A 21,006-nucleotide genomic window follows, 5' to 3' on the forward strand; every position below is an offset into this window, starting at 1 on the left:
TTTTTGGATCTACTACTCTGATTGCCGAGAGTAATGCACTCCTTTGAGTAGGGCACGACTGAAGTACCTCTAACGCTGACATAGTGCAAGGACTTTGAGCCAGATATTCTACAATCAAGTAGTTCTGGGATTCCCTAGCATTATGGTTAATGGTCGAACACTTTGCGGAGCCTTTCGACATCCGAGGTATAGACTCAATAGAGGGCCTATCAATATGGAGCGACTCTGAGGCATCAGAAGAAAACTTAGCCTTAGATGATTCTGATTCACCATAATCATGTGATTGCGTAGTGATGTTGATATGCAAGCTCAGCATGTATACATTTGATGAATTATCCCCTTCTTGGTTGCCCCTAGCAGGGGTACCAATACTATAGTTCGCGCCAACAAGTAATTGCTACCCTTAGGGAAAAGGGTTAGTAAGGACAACCTGGGAGCTAGAGAACCCCTGCTGCACTAATAAGCATTGAGCGTCTTGGATCTTAGGGCAAATATGAGTCAACTGATCCCCATTTCATAACTTGCATGGAAATTTTACTTTTTTCTTGGACTCTTTCCTACCCCCTTCGGCATCATTGCGGAGTTTGTTTGCATTTCCCTTCCCATCCTAGCGCTTTTTCCTACCTCATCCTTTCTTCTTTCCATTAGATTGTTGGTTTCCTTTGGGCTTAGAAGTTTGGATGATGTTTATAGATGTTGGTTGGGAAGGTGTAGATACAGACGGTGATGCTTGCATCGAAGAAACAATTTGTAAAGACAACTACTGGAATTGATTCAGTAGGTTAGTTGTGTTGGCATCTATTGATCCGACTAATCCGTTGGTATGGGGACCCGACTTTGGTTTGGCTATATCCACCTTGGATCTAGGAGTGTAAGGTAGAATTTTTTGAAGAATCCTAGACTGAAAATATATAAGTTCCAACTGCTGGGCTCTGAAAATAGCCTGCTCTTCGGTGAAAACATGGAGAGGGACACATCCTTAGAGGTCTCAGGCTGTAATGATTTAAGAAACCATTCAAGAAGGAATTATTGTGGAATATTTGCTTTAATGAGCCTCTTCCTTCTCCTCCATTCTTGGATATGATCTGAAATGTGAGTTACCTGATCCTATTGGAAATTACCCAGAAGTTCAGTTCCAGCATCATATCAGATATGCAATTGAAAATGGTTCATAAATATAGTAGCCAAATCATTAAAAGAAGTGAAGGTGAACACTGGAAGTTCTATGTACCACTTCGTCGCATTTCCAAGTAGGGTACGTTGAAATAATCTCAACCTGATTGAATCGTCTATCAAGGAGTTGGATGAACACCATAAGTGGAAAGTGGTTACGTGGTCACCCAGATCTTCACCAGTCTTCCCCTTAAATTTCGGTATATCTGAGGAAAGTTTGGTTGGGACCAGAGACCAAACCGGGTTATACCTAATCATATCATTAGTCAATTCAGAGAGATCTGGCAAGTTTAACGTTGCCAGAAAAGGGAGTTGTGGTGGACCCTGAGGATTCTGCCTGGTGTGGGCGGAACTCCCAAAGTTCTAAAATGAATGGCCTGGATTTGTGAAGGCACCAGGTTGCCTAAAATAACTTGTAGACCCAACTAAACTAGAAGGAGCTCCTTGGGGTCTAGAAAAAACTGGAGTTTGACCAATTCCTGCCAAAAAACCTCTGTAACAAGTAAAGTTTCCCCCTATAGAAGTGTTAAAAGGAGTAGAGAGCCCTTGGTAAGGGTTCCATGAATTAACATAAGGAGAAAAGTTCTGGAAAGAACTGACAGAAGAATACGACATATTCCCTTGTTGGCCAAAATAAGATTGATTCCCAGCTCCTAACCCACTAACCACATGGTTTGTACAACTTTGAAATGGATTATAACTTTGACCCGTAGGGGAAAAAGGCATCAATCCCAAAGTTGGATTTGAATATGGTATATGACCACCCCTAAATAGGAAACCCTGAAATAAGCTGATCCACTTGCCATGGATGTGGAGGCAGTTGATGGAATACTTAAAGGAACTGAAAGAATCGTGTTGGTCGGCATTAAAAAAGAGAAAAAACCAATGCCAGAGGCAACAACTTGAGAACTTCCACTAGAAGATGGAATGGAAGTAGAACCAAATATAATAGTGCTAGGAGTAACGAAAGGTATAGAAATGGTTCCTCCTCCTTGTACAGATACATGAGTTTGCATACTCGTAGCACTTGTCGTGGATGCCATGCTTCCAGTAGTGGTCATCGAAGGAAAAGATCAATATAGACCTGGGCTCAAAGGCCTGTTGGTCGGAGTCCCAACGTATAATAAAATGTATGGATAATCAGGAGGAAGAGGAGAATTAGGAGCCGAAATTGACTTAGAAATATCTTCAATCTCAATATTGTCTTTCGACTAGAAGAGGACTTGAGAAAGAACTGGAGTGTTCCTCTCTAACTCTCTACTTGTACCAGGTCTATCTTGTGAATCAATAACTCCAATTGGAGGATCAATCTCCAATGTGCCTACTACCACTGGTTGAAAACCACTAGTAGGATTTTGGGAATAATACTGAGAGGGGGGGGGGGGGTGAATTAGTATTATCAGATCAATAAAACTTTTTCATTTCCATACTTAGATATGTATATGCTACTTCATTCAAAGGAACCCACGTGTATACGCAGCTGTGTCTAAAGCAACTAGCGCATATCCAAAATACTTATGATTCAGTTAATCCATTAAATGTTGAGCTTTAGTTAGTGCATTAGAACTTCATTAACCATATGAATAGTAAGCAGGTGCAATAAAACAAAACAGATCATCACACACAAGAAGCACACATGAACACCATGATATAAGGTGGAAACCCAATGTGGGTGAAAACCACCTGCTGCAAGTCATCTCTATCTTCTTTCAATAAGATACTTCATTTTACAATATTTTGTACTGGTGCAGTCCTTTACCAGTACGCAGGCTTCTACCTGCATAGGGCTACAACCCTCTCTCGTTTTCTAGACTGTCCTGGATGGGAGCTACAACCCACTTAGCTCTTGTACTAGCTGATCCATTTACTAGTACGTAGGTGCCTGCCTACTGAATGCTCCAATCTTCACTCGTTCTCCAGCTGCTACCGGAAGGGAGCTACTACCCCCTTTGCTCTTGTACTAGTTGATGTACTAGTATGTAGGCGCCGGCCTACAATCTCCTTTCACCCTCCAGGGACCACATTTCATACATTTTCAGACTGGATACTCCTGAAGCACAACACTATAATCTGAAGGCCACGTTTCATCAAATTTTCATACTGGACCCATAAATATCATTGAAGCACAAAACAATCAATACTAGCATCATCAATCTCTGAATCTCTGAAACACTGAAACCCTGTCAACAACACAGTCACCAGAACACAGAGCAGACAACAGAACTCTGCAACAACAATCAGAACCAACTGTACCATCAAAATTATGCATCAAAGTGCATACGCTACTTGGAAGTGCCGAACCTGCGTGTATACACAACTTCATCAAGGTGAACCAACGTATATGTCATTAATTACTTCTTCATAACTTCGCTGCACTTCCTGACTTCAGACATAACTAGTTCATTACATATAAAAGGATAATATATGTGTTAGCACCCAGATCTAGTCCATCAGATCTCATAAATATGGGTCATTATGATCCTGATCCAATATTAGTTCTCATCCATCAATACTGAAGCTAAACACAATCAACCAAACAAGATATGCAGAATACTGACACCTTTAAACTCTCATCAAAACCCTTCAACAACCAGAACCTCTTGTAACTTCAAATATCATAGCTCAAAAGGTATACGCTACTACAGTGAACTCAACCTATGTACATACGCGCTTACACCAAATCCAACCCGCGTACAAATCTATAAATATTCAATCATGACTTGCAGCGATTTCAAACTTAAGTTATACCCAGTTCAGATCATTACATGCGTCAGTATACAGATCTAGAATAAACATAATCAATCATATAGAGATAGTTCATTTCAAACCATTTGATCCCGATCTATCCTTAGATCTTGTTCTCCATCCATCGGTGAGATCCCTCCTTAGCTCAGATCAAGCAATGCATCATCAACCCATAACCTGCATACTAGATCTCATACTTCCTCAGATATTCAAGACTTTTCGGATGCACTTGCCTAATGATCTTCTTCTCCTTTTATAGTCTTAGGCCTTGCTCAATACCATGGTCCAAAACCATAACAAACCAATACCACGGACCCAATACTTGGGATCAACACGTCTGACGAGGTACCATGGTCCAAAACCATAGGTTCAAATACCAAGGACTAACTACCATAGACCAAAGGTAAGTTCTCCAACATATACGCGCTTTTCCTTGCATGAAAGTGCATGTATACGCATATGCGCCTTTGAAACGTATAACCCGCGTGTATACGTGGCTTCGCTTCACTGAACCTGCGTATATATATTTTCTCTTCATTCTTGTAGTCTGATCATCAAATCCTTGCTACTGACTTGCTGCACTATGATCTTTCATCTCCTTGATTTTCCATCAAGGACAACACTTGTCTCATAATGCCAACAATCTCCCCCTTTGGACTTGATGGCAAAGCTAACTTGTCACACTTAGAACTATCATCTGATTCCTTTGAGCTATCCTGCATCCCATGCATTCACTCACATTTGATATCTCACTTGAAGATTCATCTAGTTATAACTAAGTGAGATGTTCTTCTATGAGTGGGTTGCCATCAAGTACAACTCATGCATCATAATGCCAACATAGGATTGCTCCTACACCTTCGAGGAGAAGGCTCATGACTCGTAGGTGATAGCCCACAAAGTCTCCTGGACCGACGAGCCAGTCGATCATCAACTTTGAATTATTTTAAAGAGATATACTTAAAGACTCAAAAAATTGTAAAGCTAGGCCAACTAGGAGCAAAGAGAACTCTATAAAAGGTCCATAAGATACAAGAAATCAAACAAATTTCAAGTATTTCCACTCCGGGTGATTAGGACTAGACACCAAAATACAAGGAAGTCAAAATCAAGGGCCTTCTGAAAATAGTCTGGGGTAATTACGCCCCAGGCCTACTAGCGAAGGTATTAGAAGCAGTTACGTTGACCTCTAGACAACAACCTTTGCCGGTGCAAGAACCCAATCTTCACAAGGGTACCCTCCAAAAGTACTGTTGAACGTGATGCAATGTTAGCCTCAGGTGCCATGGGATTCCCCTCCGCAACCACCTATGTGATCCCTAGGAAAGGCAACTATGGATACCAACTCGTATCAAAAGCCAGGTAGAACAGTCGTGAGGCGGGATCCAACAAGTAGGAGAGGGGGTATCTCTCTTCCTTGTCTTCACTCTCCGTCGTGCTTAACTCCCAGTCACCTATTCCATGGCCCTAATGAACCTAAACTTGTTGGTGTTTATTAATGACAATAATAAAAGTTCTAGTTCATTTTATTAGATCGGTTGATTTTATATAGCTATTCTTTAAGTCAGGGGGAATAAAGAGAGTGAAATTGATGATGTTTTATGACGCAAAAGAAATCAATAGAAAACTAACTATATGGATGCAGTCATTTTTTTTTATGAAGAGTGATTTCTACTTGGGTTCTACGAAAAACTATATACAAGAAAAATATTTTTCTTTTCTTTTCTGAAACAATCCACACACACCCAAAATCTAAAATGACTAAGAATGCTTTAAAATGCAAACTAACCTAATGCAAGTCAAAATGATGATGCAAGATCCTAAATAACACTCACAAGCAAATGCGGTTCTTTATAGAGACAATAAGCCAACTTGAAAATGAAGAGGGAAAAAAATTAAAAACAAATCTCTCTCCAAAGAAAGGAGAAAAAATTGAAAAAGATCACAATTCGCTTCTCAACAACAAAACAAAAGAAACCGTAAACCAAAATCTTGGAAAACGAAAAAGAAAAAGTAATGTTTTTGTGCTTTTTTATTTTAAGGAAACAAAAGCAACTTTTTGAGGTCTAAAAAAGTACTACTAAAATTCGAAAGATCAAGAAATAAGTACAAGGAGTCTTCCAACCTCGCAAGTTATGAAACTCATGAATAAGTGAAGAAAGACTACAAACTTGCACAAACTGATATGAACAACAAAAAAATATTTTGGCAAACCAACAAGATGTCAAGAAATAAATACTTTCAAACTTTCCAAAAAGACTCTAAAAAAGGCACGAAAAGAAACAAGGCCATCAAACAAGGAAAATAAAAGCAAGGGAACCTGAAATCTAGGGTGAAAATGAAATCAAAACCAATTTCTTGTTCTGGAAAACTAGAACATCCAAGAACTTCAAAATGAAGCCTTGAACCCAGGACACAAACTAAAAACTTTCTTAAGCAGCAATCCTAGGCCAAACAATACTTTTCAGTGAGAAGGAGATTTTGAAAAAGAAATATTGCAGGAAAACTGAGTTCTCTAGATAGCAGATGACCATACAAAAACATAAAACACCAGGCAATAGACCTAACTGGGCAAAAATATTTGAAGAAACAATTCAAAAAATTGCATACACGACTGTGTAAAGACAACGAAGCATTCACACACATTTCTAATACAATAAACTTGCGTATATACGAGTCTACTTGAAGAAACTTGCATGGATATGCAGCTATAACCTAAGAAGATAGTGTATACAAAGCTTAATTAGAAAAAAATAAAAGTCAAAGTCTGATCAAGAAGATTAGACTTGATGCCTGGGACACTAGTGGATCAAACAACACTGTAAAAGCAGGCAATCAAGAAATTGAACCCTGATTGAGAACAAACAACCCAAACCAGGAATAACAAGAATGTTATCCCAAGTGGAGTCGCCAATTCTATTGTAGGTGAGACCACCCTTGGGTCTTGGGTTGAGAACCCCAATAGAGTGGAGGGCAAACCACAACTAGAAATACTCAAGCAAGCAACCTAGATGCTTATTCTACTGAATTGTGTAAGAGTGTCCTTACCTGAAAGTCCTACATTTGAGTAGATCCCGTAGGGTGAAAACCCTCAGCTTCTATTGATATCTTTGAAACCTGAAAATTATTCAAATGAAACATATACAATAGTAGAAACATAAAGCATGTTCATGATATTAACTTTAAATCATGCAAATGAATGAAAAATTACGCATCATTGTAAGATTCATAAACGAATTACAATATAAATAGATGCATAAACACATTTAATATTGGAAACAAAACAACTTTCCTTTATTGAAGTTAGCTGCAAGTAAAGTGGAGAAATACAACTTGAGTCCTTCTCTAGCTCCAAGTGGAACCGTCCTCCGGATTTGTCCTTTCCCAGCCTCAGCAATCTTCTTCCATAACCAATACAAGGATATCTTCAAGAAAGATGAAGGATATCTCCAACAAGGAAACAAGGGTTTCCTGAAGCTTTAGGGAGTGCAAGAGGCACAGGGATTTCATCAGACTCGATCAGGGATAATCTCACTATAGTATCAATATCTCATATCTTCTCCAAATTAGTTTCTTTAGTTGGGAAACAGTTGGGCCACAAGAAATAGGAGGTGAGTAATAGGTAAAACCCATGAAATCTGCTTGAAATTAAGGAAAGAAAATTATTTAAAGTGTTTTAACATATGTACGCGGGTTGGGTATATGCTAACTCACATGTACACACTTTTATCACAAGGAAAAGTATCATATAGGGAATAAAACACTGTTTTTTAGATTTTGGACCATGTCTAGAATGAAGGGTTGCCCTAGGCCATAATCAGAGCATCAAATTTACCAAGAGTGGTAAATGGTGCTATAACACACACTTTGATTGATCTTGGGTCTACCATTAATGTGATGACCAAGGACACCATGCTCAAGCTCAACCTCCAAGGTTCATTGAGAAATACCACAATAGTCCTACAACTTGCAAACCACTGCATAGTGACCCCTGAGGGGATTATGGAGGATGTGATGGTCTCTATTGACTCTTGGGAGTACCCTACAGATTTCCTAGTTCTCCAGCTTAAGGCAAAGCTTAATGGTTACCCTCTCATCCTTGGGAGGCCCTGGTTAGCCACTGTTGATGCCTACATTAGCTGTAGGGCTATAAATATGACTATAAAAAATGGGCATATGTCCAAGGAGTTAGTCCTATACCCTCCTGCTTAGCCATCTCTAGAACATGAATTACCTTTATGATTTGAAGAGGAGGAAGAAGATGAAGTTTATTCTGCCCAACTCTATACCTTAGAAATAAGCATGGGAGGGGGGCCACCGGATGAAGATGATTTGATTGAACACATACTCCAAAGTCCAAATCCCAGTTCATTGTCCTTAGAAGAAGTAGTAAAGGAAACCTATAAAAACCATCATATTGATCTATACTTAGCTTATTCCAACCCTACCAGTGTCAAAACCATAGAATTTAGCCCTGAGAGAACTTTGAAAATCAACCCATCTCTTTCTGTTCACCAAGGAGAAAATTTGTGCAACATGTCAAAGGAACATCTGGATGCCTTTGCTTCGAGTTATAAAGAAATGAAGGGAGTGCACCCCTTGGTGTGTACTCACTACATTTATATAAAATAAGGTTTCAAACCAGTCTGACAACCCCAAAGGAGAATGAATCCAGCTCTCAAGGATATAGTCAAAGAATAACTGCAAAAGCTACTAGATGCAGGATTCATTTACCCCATCTCAGATAGTGAGTGGGTCTCTTCTTTGGTGTTGGTTCCAAAGAAAAATGGTAAGTGGAGGATTTTGTCGATTACAGAGAGATAAACCAAGCAACAAAGAAGGACCATTTCCCTCTACCTTTCGTCAACCAAGTGTTAGATGGCCTGGCAGGGAAAATGTTTTTCTCTTTCCTAGATGGATTCAGTGGGTACAATCAAATCCAGATCAACCCCGAAGACCAAGATAAACCAACTTCACTTATCATTGGGGTACCTTTTCCTATAGGTTTCTTCATTTTGGCCTATGCATTGCTCCTACCACTTTCTAGAGAGTAGTCATGAGTATCTTTGTCGAGCTAGTCCATGATGTAGTAGAGATTTATATGGATGATTTTACACCTTATGGGTGTGATTTCCAGGAGTCTCTGTCCAGCTTAGGTAAAGTTCTGAACAAATGCATTGAAATGAACTTGTCTCTTAGTCCCCAAAAATGTGAGTTCTTGATGACTGCAGGGACTGTTCTAGGTCATTCAATATCCCAACAAGGACTGCAGGTGGACCCAAACAAAATAGCTATCATCTTAACGGTCCCACCTCCACAAAAGAAGAAAGATGTTAGAAGTTTTCTAGGTTTAGCTGGATACTATCAGAGGTTTATAAAAGACTTCAACAAGTTAGCTTCTCCTTTATTTGGGTTGTTGGCCAAAGACTCTAAGTTTGTATGGTAAAAAAGATGTCAAGAGGCCCTGGACACCCTGAAGGACAAGTTGACCACTGCCCCGATTCTCCGATGCCCAAATTGGGCCCTTCCTTTTCATATACATGCTGATGCCTCACACAAAGCCATAGGAGCAGCTCTAGGTTAAATAGATGAAAAGTTTCCTTATGCCATTTAATTTATCAGTAAGAATATGTCAAAGACCGAACTGAACTAAACAATGACCGAAAAGGAGCTCCTAGCTGTTGTGCATTCATTGAACAAATTTAGGCATTACATTACAAGTTATCAAACATTTGTACATATTGACCATGCTGCGATCAAATATTTCATGAATAAACCTACTGTGAATGCCCAGATTATTAGATGGTTACTTTTATTACAACATTTTGATCTAACTATTGTTATTAAGCCTAGCAAGAAAAATGTTGTTGCAGATTTTTTGTCCAGATTAACTTTGCCTGCAGGTGAGGACGGAATGGTTGGTGATCAGTTACCGAATGAACACTTATTCTCCATTTCAGTTCTCTCTCCATGGTTTGCTGAAATAGAAAACTATTTGGTATCTGCACAGTTCCCACCAAATTTTTCCTCCAAAGAGAAAAGCAAGATTGTCAGGAAGAGCGTCCCATTCACATGGATTGGGGGAAACCTCTTCAAACTAGGCCCGAACTAAATTTTAAGAAGATGTGTCAGGGAGGAGGAAGTCTTTAACATCCTTCCGACCTGTCATGATGGGGCTTGTGGATGTCACTTTGCAGCAAAGAGGACAACATTCAAGGTGTTACAAGTTGGTTATTATTGGCCACTCTTCATGAGGATGTGAGAAGATATACTAGTCAGTGTGATTGGTGCCAAAGGATGGGAAAGCCTACTCCAAGGGATGAAATGCCTTTGCAACCTCAAGTGACTTTCGAGCCATTTGACAAGTGGGGCATGAATTTAATTGGACCTATTGATCCTCCTTCCAAGCAGAAGCAATACATCACTGTGTGCACTGAATATTTAACTAAGTGGGATGAAACCAAGGAAATCAAGGAAAAAACAGAGGAGAAGCTGGTTGAGTTCTTAAGGGAGAGTGTATTTTACAAGTTTGGGTACCCTAGAGAACTGGTCACTAATCAAGGCAGCCAGTTTACATCCAACATGATTGAAGACTTGTTAAGCCAACACAAGATCAAGCATAGAACCTCCACTCCCTATCACCCACAAGCTAATGGGAAAGTGGAGGTGACCAACAGAGCGCTGGAGGGAATTCTGACCAAAGTGGTTAGCAACAACATAAAAGATTTGGTAGATAGATTAGTTGAGGCCATCTGGGCGTACAATACCACCTAGAAGACCACTACTAGATTCACACCCTATGAGTTGGTATATGGGAAGAAGGCCCCGCTGTCCATTGAATTTGAGTACAATACATTGAGGATGGTAGTCCAACTAGATCTAGATCTCAACAGTGCACAAAAAGAGAGATTTATCTAGTTGAATGGGTTAGATGAGTTCAGAATGGAGGCCCTCCTATGCATAGAGGTGACTCAAATTTAGAGGAAGATCTAGCATGACAAGAACATCAAGGACAAGAAATTTAAAGAAGGTGATTGGGATTTGTTATATGATTCCAGATATAAATAATTTAAAGGAAAGTTAAGGACTAGATGGCTAGGGCCTTATGTTAGAGATAAATGTCATGATAATGGTTCAGTGCAGATTAGAACCATAGATGCAGAGGCCATTCCTTTACTTGTTAATGGGCACAGATTGAAGGTTTACAAGAGGCCATTGTCAAAGAAAGATTTCGTTGATGGTATCAACAAAACAATGATGGTGAATGAGCAAGTCTCAGCTCCTACCTCATCAAATCACTGAGAAAAAAGAAAAATAAGGAGACTCAGGTGAAAACCTCCATGAGGCACCTGAGTCCCACTGTTGGGTTGAAAACCTCTTGAGGCGGCCCAATGGTGCCAAAGCAAAAAAAAGAGAAATAAAAATATCTCTGGGTGAAAACCTCCCTTGAGGCGCCCAGGGCAAGTAGCTAGGATGAAAACCTCTTGGAGGCAGACTAGTTGCTTTTAATAAATAAAAAAAATAAAAAAAGAGAAAAGAAAAATTATCAAAATATTGTTTGCAGGTCAGCAACAGGACGATCAGAGCAACAAAATAGAATCAAAAGGGACCTATTCAACTCATATTTTTATTTCTCCATTCATTATCATTCATCATTCCTTCCATTTTTCCAATCATTTGCCTCAGTTTGCAAGGGTTCTGTGTTTTCTACAGGATTCCCTGTAAACCTACAGGATTACCAGAAAACCTAAAAGATGATCCTGTAGGAATTACAGTGGCTTGGGAATCCTAAAGGAAGTAACCCTAGAGCAAGGTGATGACCTACCCATGTCAAATAAATAAATTCCTACATCACCATCTCATCACCATACCTCTCTCCACCTGTTACACTAAAAATGTCACCATGGCTATTTACAGTTAGTATGGCTCTATCAACAGTCATGCTATCCTCCTGGGCAAGTCTTATGCCTCTGCTCTCCATGTCAAACTCCAAAAAGAGAGAAAGTCTTTGTAAATGTGTTTATCTCTGGGTACGCAGATTCCCTTACCTGCGTGTACGCACCTAATGTTCACAAAAACTGCGTACTTGTACGCTCTGTATGTAAAGGGGCAGGTGCGTACCCCTGTAAAGGTCAAAAGGTGCGAGTTTCATCTTTAAAAAGTTACTTGTGGTCATTTCTAGAGCATTCTAGAAGGTTGTTCGACGTGTATTGAGCGCCTCCAGATGGTTCATGTACCCCTATGAAAGAGGAACTTATCCCATCAAGAGAGGAGCTATCCCATCCAAAGAGGGGATTATCCCATTGATGGTGGACCTGATTAACTTCCTCTTGAGCACTATAAATACAGGCATTGGGCCAGAAGGAGGGGAGGTTGAAAGCTAAACATTTCTAAGGGTAGATGCTGCCGGAATTAGGACTCCCATTTAGAAGCTTGTGAGGAGAGATTCCCATCCTTTCTTGTTTCATTTGGAAGTGGGTGAGCTTTGTCAAAGTAAAGGAGAACTCTTGATGGACCCTGGGAGGGACTTGCACAACACCAAGGCTCAGGTTGTAATTGTTCCTTTTGTTTCCTATTAATGCAAATGAGTCCATTCTTCTCAATAACTTGTTATTTATGAGTTGTTTCATGTACTCCTTGGTCTATATGTTAAATATGTTTTATTTTATGAGATTATCAAGTGCTATTTAATCGTTTGATTGTTAGTGAATGCAGGTTTCGAAGTGAAGGAGGAGCTCATCTGGATCGACGAGGCTGGACTACTACAACAGCGTTGGATTACAGGTAGGATCTAAACACTTGATTTCTCGTATGGTAAATGCATGTTTAGAGAAGGATTGCTCTTGTTTGTCTTGTTTGTCACTAGAGAGTCTTAGGCTCCTAGGGAGGTTGGTTGTGTCCGCACTATCGACTCTTTCCGCCTGAAAAAATGGCGACCATACTGGGGATTCCATTGATGTGAAAGTTTTTTCCTTTGTATGCAACTTTGATCTGAGAAAAGTCATTTATTTTCTGGTTTTTGGCTGTGTGACTTTGTATTTGGGTGGGCTAGCTTAGGGATAAATTAGATTTAGTTTTTCTTGGTTTTTCCAGTAGTACGCACCCTCTGAGTATTGCACAGTGCGTACCTGTACGCACTGTTGCTATGTGCACAGAGCGGGCCCGCACTTGTCTTAACAGGTTGCCTGCGTACCCTGCTAAAAATTAAGAAATTTCCATTTTTTACATTTTTCCTCTTAGATTTTGCTTTTTCTTAGTTTTTACTGCCCAGATCCATTAGTCTCCTGTCAAAGATCTTCACCTGAACTTGTTTCGATAGCGTTGAGTGTTTTAGTGGATTTCATAGAAGTTTAAGCCCTAGGGTTTGATTTTTGAATAGGTCCTGTAGTGACTTTGGCGGTGGAAGTTGTCAAGCCTTAGATCTCTCTGGTTTTGTCAACCTTCTTAGGAGTCAGACCTGTCATAAAGTCTACCTGTGAGAGCAACTTACATTTGAGTTGTCTCTTTGGCAAATTTCGAAGTGCTTGTTGATTGAGTATTGAATTCCATTTTACAAAAAGAACAAAAAGATTTGAGTTTTGTTTTGACTGGTTTTTTGATTCTGCATTAGCTGGTCCTTGGCTTGATTGTGGTCAAGTAAAACAACCTAGAATCATCCTTGTAGGCTTTTGCCTCGTTAGGTTTGCTTTAGATTAAATTTCCTTTTGATTTGCTTGTGAGTCAATTTTTCATAGATTTTATAGATTTTGCGATTGATTTTCGTTAAAATAGTCTTCACATGCTTTATTAATATAGAAAAAACACAAAAATTCTTTTGGAAAAAGTTTTCTTTGGTAGCATTTGTAGACTTTTGGGAGAAAAAGGAAATTTCGTAGAGTAATTAGTGGTCATGTTTGTATGCTTGGAAAGATAAAGAGAATTGTTTCTTTGATTGTCTTTACTAAGAAAGTTGTTTTCTATAAAATTTGCATTTTCCAACTCTCTTAGTTAGGAGTTTCATTGAAAGAGAAAAGTAGCGTAAATCATCTTAGGTGCATCTTTGTAGTGGTTTGAGTCGAGTCTACACACCATTGGTTTCATTTCCGCTACCTTTTGTCTTTAAAGAAAATCATAAAATTAACGCTTAAAGTAAAATCAACTTAGTAACTTTTATTTACTAGGGTTCTGAAACACCAATTTAGATCAGGCTAGTGTCTTGGAGTAGGAGAGTAATTAACTCTCCAAGACAACAAAACCAAACAGGTAGCTTATCTTGTGATAGAATAAATCCAATTGTCTCATTTGTACTCTGGGAAAGCTCCTCTTAAAGGAGAAGCACGAGCTCGTGTCCGAACCAGTGAGGGGATCAATCCTCCCTCGTTGGGAACGACGCCAGACACGCACGTATTACAAACGGTAAACCTCGGATTAACCATTGTCGAGGAGCTAGGGGTCACTTGTCGGTAAACCTTGGATTATTGTCAAGGAACCGGCAAGGGGATTGAGCTTGATACTCTGCCCTTGCGTGCTGTCGGAGTGTAGATTGTTCCCCCAGGTGCATTTGTTGCGGTTGGTAACCTTAGTGACCATTATCTTTAGGATTCTACCGAGGTGACGGTGGAGGGAAGATCTCACTGTACCTGGAGTAGACGTCGGCTAGACTCACTTGGATTTTCCGGGGGGTTCACTTCACTCGAGACGGTTAAAGTGGAGGAACTTGTGCCGGTCTATTCATTAAGCAGGTTGCCGGGGTAACTGTTCCACCCGCCACTTCTGTACTGAATCCGACGATGTTGGGTTTCATCTCCAACTAGCGTTTTCAGTCTGGAAGGCTACTGTTTGTGCTTGGTTTGACACCCTAGATTCTTTAGGCGTGTGATTCAAATTTTCTTGGTTCTTTAGCGACTTTAGGTGGTTTTATTTGAGATTTTACTTTGTTTTCATGTGTAGTAGTTAAAAATTTTTAGCTGTGGCGGAATTACCGAGACAGTCCCGTAGACTTTGGGGCAAGTCACCTGAGATTGTTACCGGAACTGATTTGTTGAGGAAACTCCGTAGATCACGGGGTGGACCTCCTGAAGACGTCCCGGGTCAGTACGAAGGATTGAAGGTCCTTGTAACTCCTCCTAGTGGCAGTAGAGTAGGTTCACCTGAAGAAGGAGAGTCTTCCTTGGTAGTCCATCCAGATTACCAAAGTCTAGAGACAGGTTATAATCCCGAAGCTGTTACAGTTTCTGAGCTTGCTGGTAGTTTTTCATCTACTAGTGATATAGGCGAAGAACCTGAAATATCTGAACCTGTTACTCCAACTTCTAGTGTTCTAGATTCACCAAGAGTAGAACGAGTTATCACCGAAAATCTTCCTACTGGTTTGATTGCTATTGAAGAACTTGCTCCAGAGGAAGAAATAGGCGTCTCTAACCTTGAAGATCGACCTACTATTGATCTAAGGGAGCGTGAATCTATCTTTTACAGTCCTCCTAGAAGTACTACTTGGTACCTTTCATTAACCAATTATTTAGACAACTCAGGGGTAGGTTTTACTCCACCTCGTACTCCGTTTCCACCTGGAGGTATTTATACTCCTGTAAATATGTCTGGTCAGTCGTCCGTGTTCACTCAATCTCCTGAATCTTTCTTACACGGCGGTCCTTCTGTTCCCACCGGGTATCAGTCACTTTCTGGTACCTTTGCGGGGGCATCTCCTCAACCCATTGATCATGGGTTATTAGCTGGAAATAATGGTAATAAACCGTTGGGTGTAGGAGACATTTACATGATGTCAGGATCAGTTCCTGTTTCTCAACCTCAAGGTGGCCAATTACCGCCTGGGGGGCAGCCTCAATTAACGCCTGGGGGGCAACCTCAAGGTACACAAATTGTGTCTGGGGGGCAACCTCAAGGTTAGTATGTACCTATGGTACAATACATGCCTCAAGGTCAACCCCAGCCTCAATATGTACCCCAGGGTCAACCTCAGTATCAATATTTACCTCAAGGGTATCAACCTCAAGGTCAAGGTCAACCCCAGTATCAGTATTTACCCCAAGGTTATCAACCTCAAGGTCAATACTCGAGTCAAGGTTATCAACCACCTCAAGGTCAGTCGTATGTTCAAGGTATGGGAACTGTACCTTTCAGTTATCAATCCTATCCTCAATCCGGTTATGGATCTCAGTATCCTCAACCTGTTACGGGTCAATACCCCGGAATGATAGTGTGGGATCCATCACAGGGTCAACAGGTGTTGCAGCCAAGTATACAGTTGGTACCTCAAACTGGACAACCCGTAGTTTCTGGTCCACCCTAGCAACCGCAACCTGTCCAGTCAAATGTTCAAACTTCTGTAACTTCGGTAGTTACTCAGCCGCCAATTGCACCTAGTACTCCATCTCAAATGGCTGCTGCAACTACCGCAACATCTACCACACTTACTTCTGGAGTATCGACAGCTCCGGTTTCTACTGTCTCTGCAACCACTCCTCAGACATCTTTACCGTTGTCTGGATCTACGATTCAAACCACGGTCCAGATGCCTGTAGGGCAGCCCGGTTCAAGTACTGTTGTAACAACTCAACCTCAATTTACTCACCAACAGTACCAGGGACAGTACCAATACGGTCCTGCTGTCCAACAACCGGTTTACCAGTATCAACCGTATCCTGGGTACACTTATCAACAACCTCAACAACCCCAGTACGGTCCGGTTAATCCTGGTTTTCCAGGAGGATATAATATCCCTAATGCGATTCCTGTTCCTAGTTATCCTGGGTATCCTCCTCCTGGGACTGGTCTTGTGACCCAGAGTTTTAGAGATCCTAACCGGCAATTACCATTTATCGCAACTTTGGATTTACCAGACTTGACGCGCCTAACGAACGATCCAATTCAATATCTTCCGTTCTAGCCTCCAATGCCAAATAAGTTGCCCAGTGATATACCCAAGTTCGAAGGTAAGTCTGGAGAGGATCCGTCCAATCACGTGATGACTTACCACCTCTGGTGTGCTTCCAATTCTATCTCGGATGATTCGATCCGCTTACGTCTTTTCCAGCGTACACTCATTGGTCTCGCGGCCAAGTGGTACATTGAGTTACCACGGGCCTCTTTTTACAATTTTAGCCAGTTAGCTACCTCGTTCTTAACTCACTTTCAGTTGCCGGTCAGATACGATAATGACACGGAGTTATTAACTTCACTAAAACAATCGACGTCCACGTATATTTCCGATCACATTCATGAGTGGAGACGTCGAAGAAGGTTAGTGAAAGTTTTTATTCCGGACCAAATCTTAGCTGAATGGTTTGTTAAATCATTATTACCGAAGATTACTGAAGATGTAGCTAAGGCCGGAGTAGTTACTGAGGACAAAGTTATTGCTCAGGCGCAATACCTTGACTTAGTTTATACTCAGTCGGGTACGTTACACGAGAAGATCCCAGATCTTCCAAAATCAAATCAAATCGCTGCTGCTCCTTCGGGATCTCATGCCGTTGATGGTATGATTGGTACGGTGAACACAAAGAGCAAGAAGAAGTCTTCCAAGAATTCTACTACTCCTATAATCACCTTGCCTGATTCCCCGACAGGAGAGTCTTCTCCTGAACTTTCCGCCGATATTCACGTTGTAGAGTCATCTACGGCCAAATCAAAAAACGGTGGAAAGAAGAAAGGAAAGAAGAAGGCTAAAGTAGACAAGGCTCCGAAGGAGAAAACAGAAAAGTCGGAAACCCATGACGAAAAGCGCAAACCTCGATATCCTTGTCTTATTTGTGAAGAGGATCATTTTACAAGAGATTGCCCTCATCGGGCCGAGGTTGTGAAAATAGTCAAAGGTTCTCTCACTCCTGCTGTGTTGAAAGATCCATTTCCAAAGCAGGAGAGTAAGATGATAGGTTCTTCCTCGACTGCCAGTGAAGAACCCATTTTGATGATGGTAGACTCGGTCACAAGATTATGGTAGTAAGAATCCTGTTGATGGTAAGGAAGCAAAATCTTCTCATTCTAATCCATCAACCTCAGCTCCTGGTTCCGATCCACTACAGACCGGACTTAGTAATCAAACCGCCCACCAAGGGTGTTCTTCGAAGGTCTGCTTTCAATCCACATGAGAGAGCGGCCCAGAATTACAACATTGTTGAGGACTTAGCTGTTTTACCCTCAGCAATGTTGGCTTTAGAAGTGCTGCAATCATGCCCAGCACAACGAAAATTACTTCTGTCGGCTATCAGAGCTGTTGATGTTCAGGACCTGAATCTGATAATCTTCGATCTAGAAAATAGTACACCGCGCCTACCCCATCAAATGGCTTTCCAGATTCCAGTGATAGTAAAAAACAGGCCTATTCATCGGACTGTAATTGATGAGGGAGCTTCCACGTGTATTATGTCGATTCAGTGTTGGAGATCGCTTGGTTCTCCTTCGCTGAACCAATCCCCGACCATCCTTAAGGCCATTGATGGCCGTGGGTTCCGTCCGTTTGGTATTTTACAGGAATTGCCTATAGGGGTAGAAGGTAAAACCGTTAGTCTGGATGTGGAGGTGGTTGATGCCCCTCTAGACTAGAACCTTCTTTTGGGTCGAAGTTGGTCATATGCTATGACGGCGGTTGTTTCATCAGTCTTCAGAGTAATAAAGTTTCCACATAACGGCAAGATCATGACAATTGATCAGCTGACATACTTTTCATCCGACCCAGCCTCTTCAGAGAGTATCCAGCATGTCGGTAAGACGACAATCCCTTATAGGGACGTTGGCGTAGGTTTAGTTAAAGATTCCGGTTTACTGGGAACTTTTCCTTTCCCTCCAATCAACACAGACCCTTCATTTGCATCAATTCATATGATTACATCGGACACCATTATTTACGACGATCCTTGGATTGTCCCGTCTGAATCTGAGATAGACTCATTCGGTGATGCTATGCCTTTGAGTCCATATGAAATTGCTTATGAAGCCGTCGTGTCTTTTACCGACTCGCGTTCAACCCAAATCGACCAAATGAATGTGGTCAGTGAGGAATCACTTTTCACATCAATCTCAAAACGGATAGCGTTTCCTGAAGTCGTGTCATCTGACGAACAACTTCGCGAAATCCTAAGTGTAGACGATCTACCATGGGAAGATCTCCATCATAGATCTTCGTTTTTACCTGAGGATGATGCTTTTGAAAATGATTTTTCATCTATTTTTACCACTGAATATGTCAAAGACGCTCAAAATCCAACGAAACATTCTGATTCAGAGTTGAATTTAGGGAATATTTCTCGCACTATTCCCATTGACATTTCAGTGAAGCCCGGAATTGAGGAAAACATTCATATAGGTGCCTCATGTACAGAAGATGAAATTCAAACTTACAAGGCCCTATTCCAAGAATTCCGTGATGTGTTTGCCTGGTCTTACGAGGAAATGCCAGGAATCGATCCTGCCATTGTTGTTCATGAAATAAAGATCTACACGGACGCTAAACCCGTCCGGCAACGGTTGCGTCAGATTCACCCTCGAAAAGCAGCTGCGATTAAAGCAGAAGTCGAAAAGCTGTTGAAAGCAGGTTTCATTTATCCAATCCCGTTAACAGATTGGGTATCGAATATTGTTCCGGTTAACAAGAAACAAGGAACAATAAGAATCTGTATCGACTATAGGGATATAAATCGAGCTTGTCCAAAAGACAACTATCCTACGCCCTATATCGATCAAATAATTGATGATTGTGCCGGAAGTGAAATGTTTTCCTTTATGGATGGTTTTTCAGGCTATAATCAAATCAATATTCTACCTGCCGATCAACCAAAAACGGCATTCATTTGTCCATGGGGGACGTTTGCTTACTGCAAATTACCTTTTAGGCTTAAGAATCCCGGAGCCACTTTTCAACGGGCGATGTCTTATGCATTTCATGACATCAAGCACATTGTGCAACCGTACCTCGATGATTTGCCTGCTCATTCTTTACATCGAGCTGATCACCTTATTCACTTACGAGCAATCTTTATGAGGTGTAGGCATTATCGTATTCGGTTGAATCCGCACAAGTGTGTATTCTGTATAGAAGCAGGTCGATTGCTGGGATTTGTTGTTTCAAAAGCCAGCATTCGCGTCGATCCCTCGAAGGTCGAAGTTATCATCAAATTGCCTCCTCCTTCGAGTTTGCGCCAACTCCAAAGTTTGCAAGGGAAAGCAAACTTTTTACGCCGATTCATTCCAAACTACGCCGAGGTCACTAAGGGTTTTACACGGTTGTTGAAACAGAACGCTCAATTCTTTTGGGACGAGATTGCCCAACAATATTTTGATGCACTTAAGCACGCGTTGACCAATGCACCGTTGTTGCATCCTCCCAACTACAACCAGGACTACTTCTTATACCTCGCAGCTTCGCATTCCACTATTGGAATGGTGTTAGTCCAAGAAGATGAATTCGGAACGGAACATGTGATATATTATCTTAGTAGGACGTTAAACCCCACTGAGCTAAAATATTCGCATGTGGAGAAATTGGCTCTGGCAGCCGTTCAAGCTGTCCAGCGTTTTCATCACTACATTCTTCTCCGTAAAACTACAGTTATTTTGGATTGCAACCCTATGATTTATATTTTGACTAAACAACTGCTAGGGGGCAAGTACTCTAAATGGATCGTTATCCTGCAAGAGTTCGACTTGGAGTTCGAGAAGTCCAAGTCTAAGAAATCCTTAGTTTTTGCGGAATTGATGTGTGATTTCCCGCGTACTGACACAGAGACTGTGGCAGAGGAGTCCATTGCGGACGAATCTTTGTTTCTTATCAGTACTTTAGATCCGTGGTATGGGGATATAATCATCTATCTCCAAACCCAAACCTTTCGGCCTGAAGCTTCAAAGTCGGAGCGTCGAAAAATTCGGTTTCAATCCCAGCAATACAGAATTATTAGAGATACACTTTATCGCCGGGGGGCAGACTTGGTTTTTCGACGTTGTTTAACTCACGAAGAGGCTGAGAGAGTTTTGAATGATTGTCACTCTGGAGCGTGTGGCGGTCATATGTCTGGGTATGCCACAACTCAGAAGGTGTTGTGTGCTAGCTATTTCTGGTCGTCCATGTTTAAAGATTGTATCATTGCGGTCCGA

Source organism: Pinus tabuliformis, chromosome J, assembly GCF_031772625.1.
Source record: "Pinus tabuliformis cultivar Carrire ecotype Pingquan chromosome J, CPIR1, whole genome shotgun sequence".
NCBI classification, from domain to species: domain Eukaryota; kingdom Viridiplantae; phylum Streptophyta; class Pinopsida; order Pinales; family Pinaceae; genus Pinus; species Pinus tabuliformis.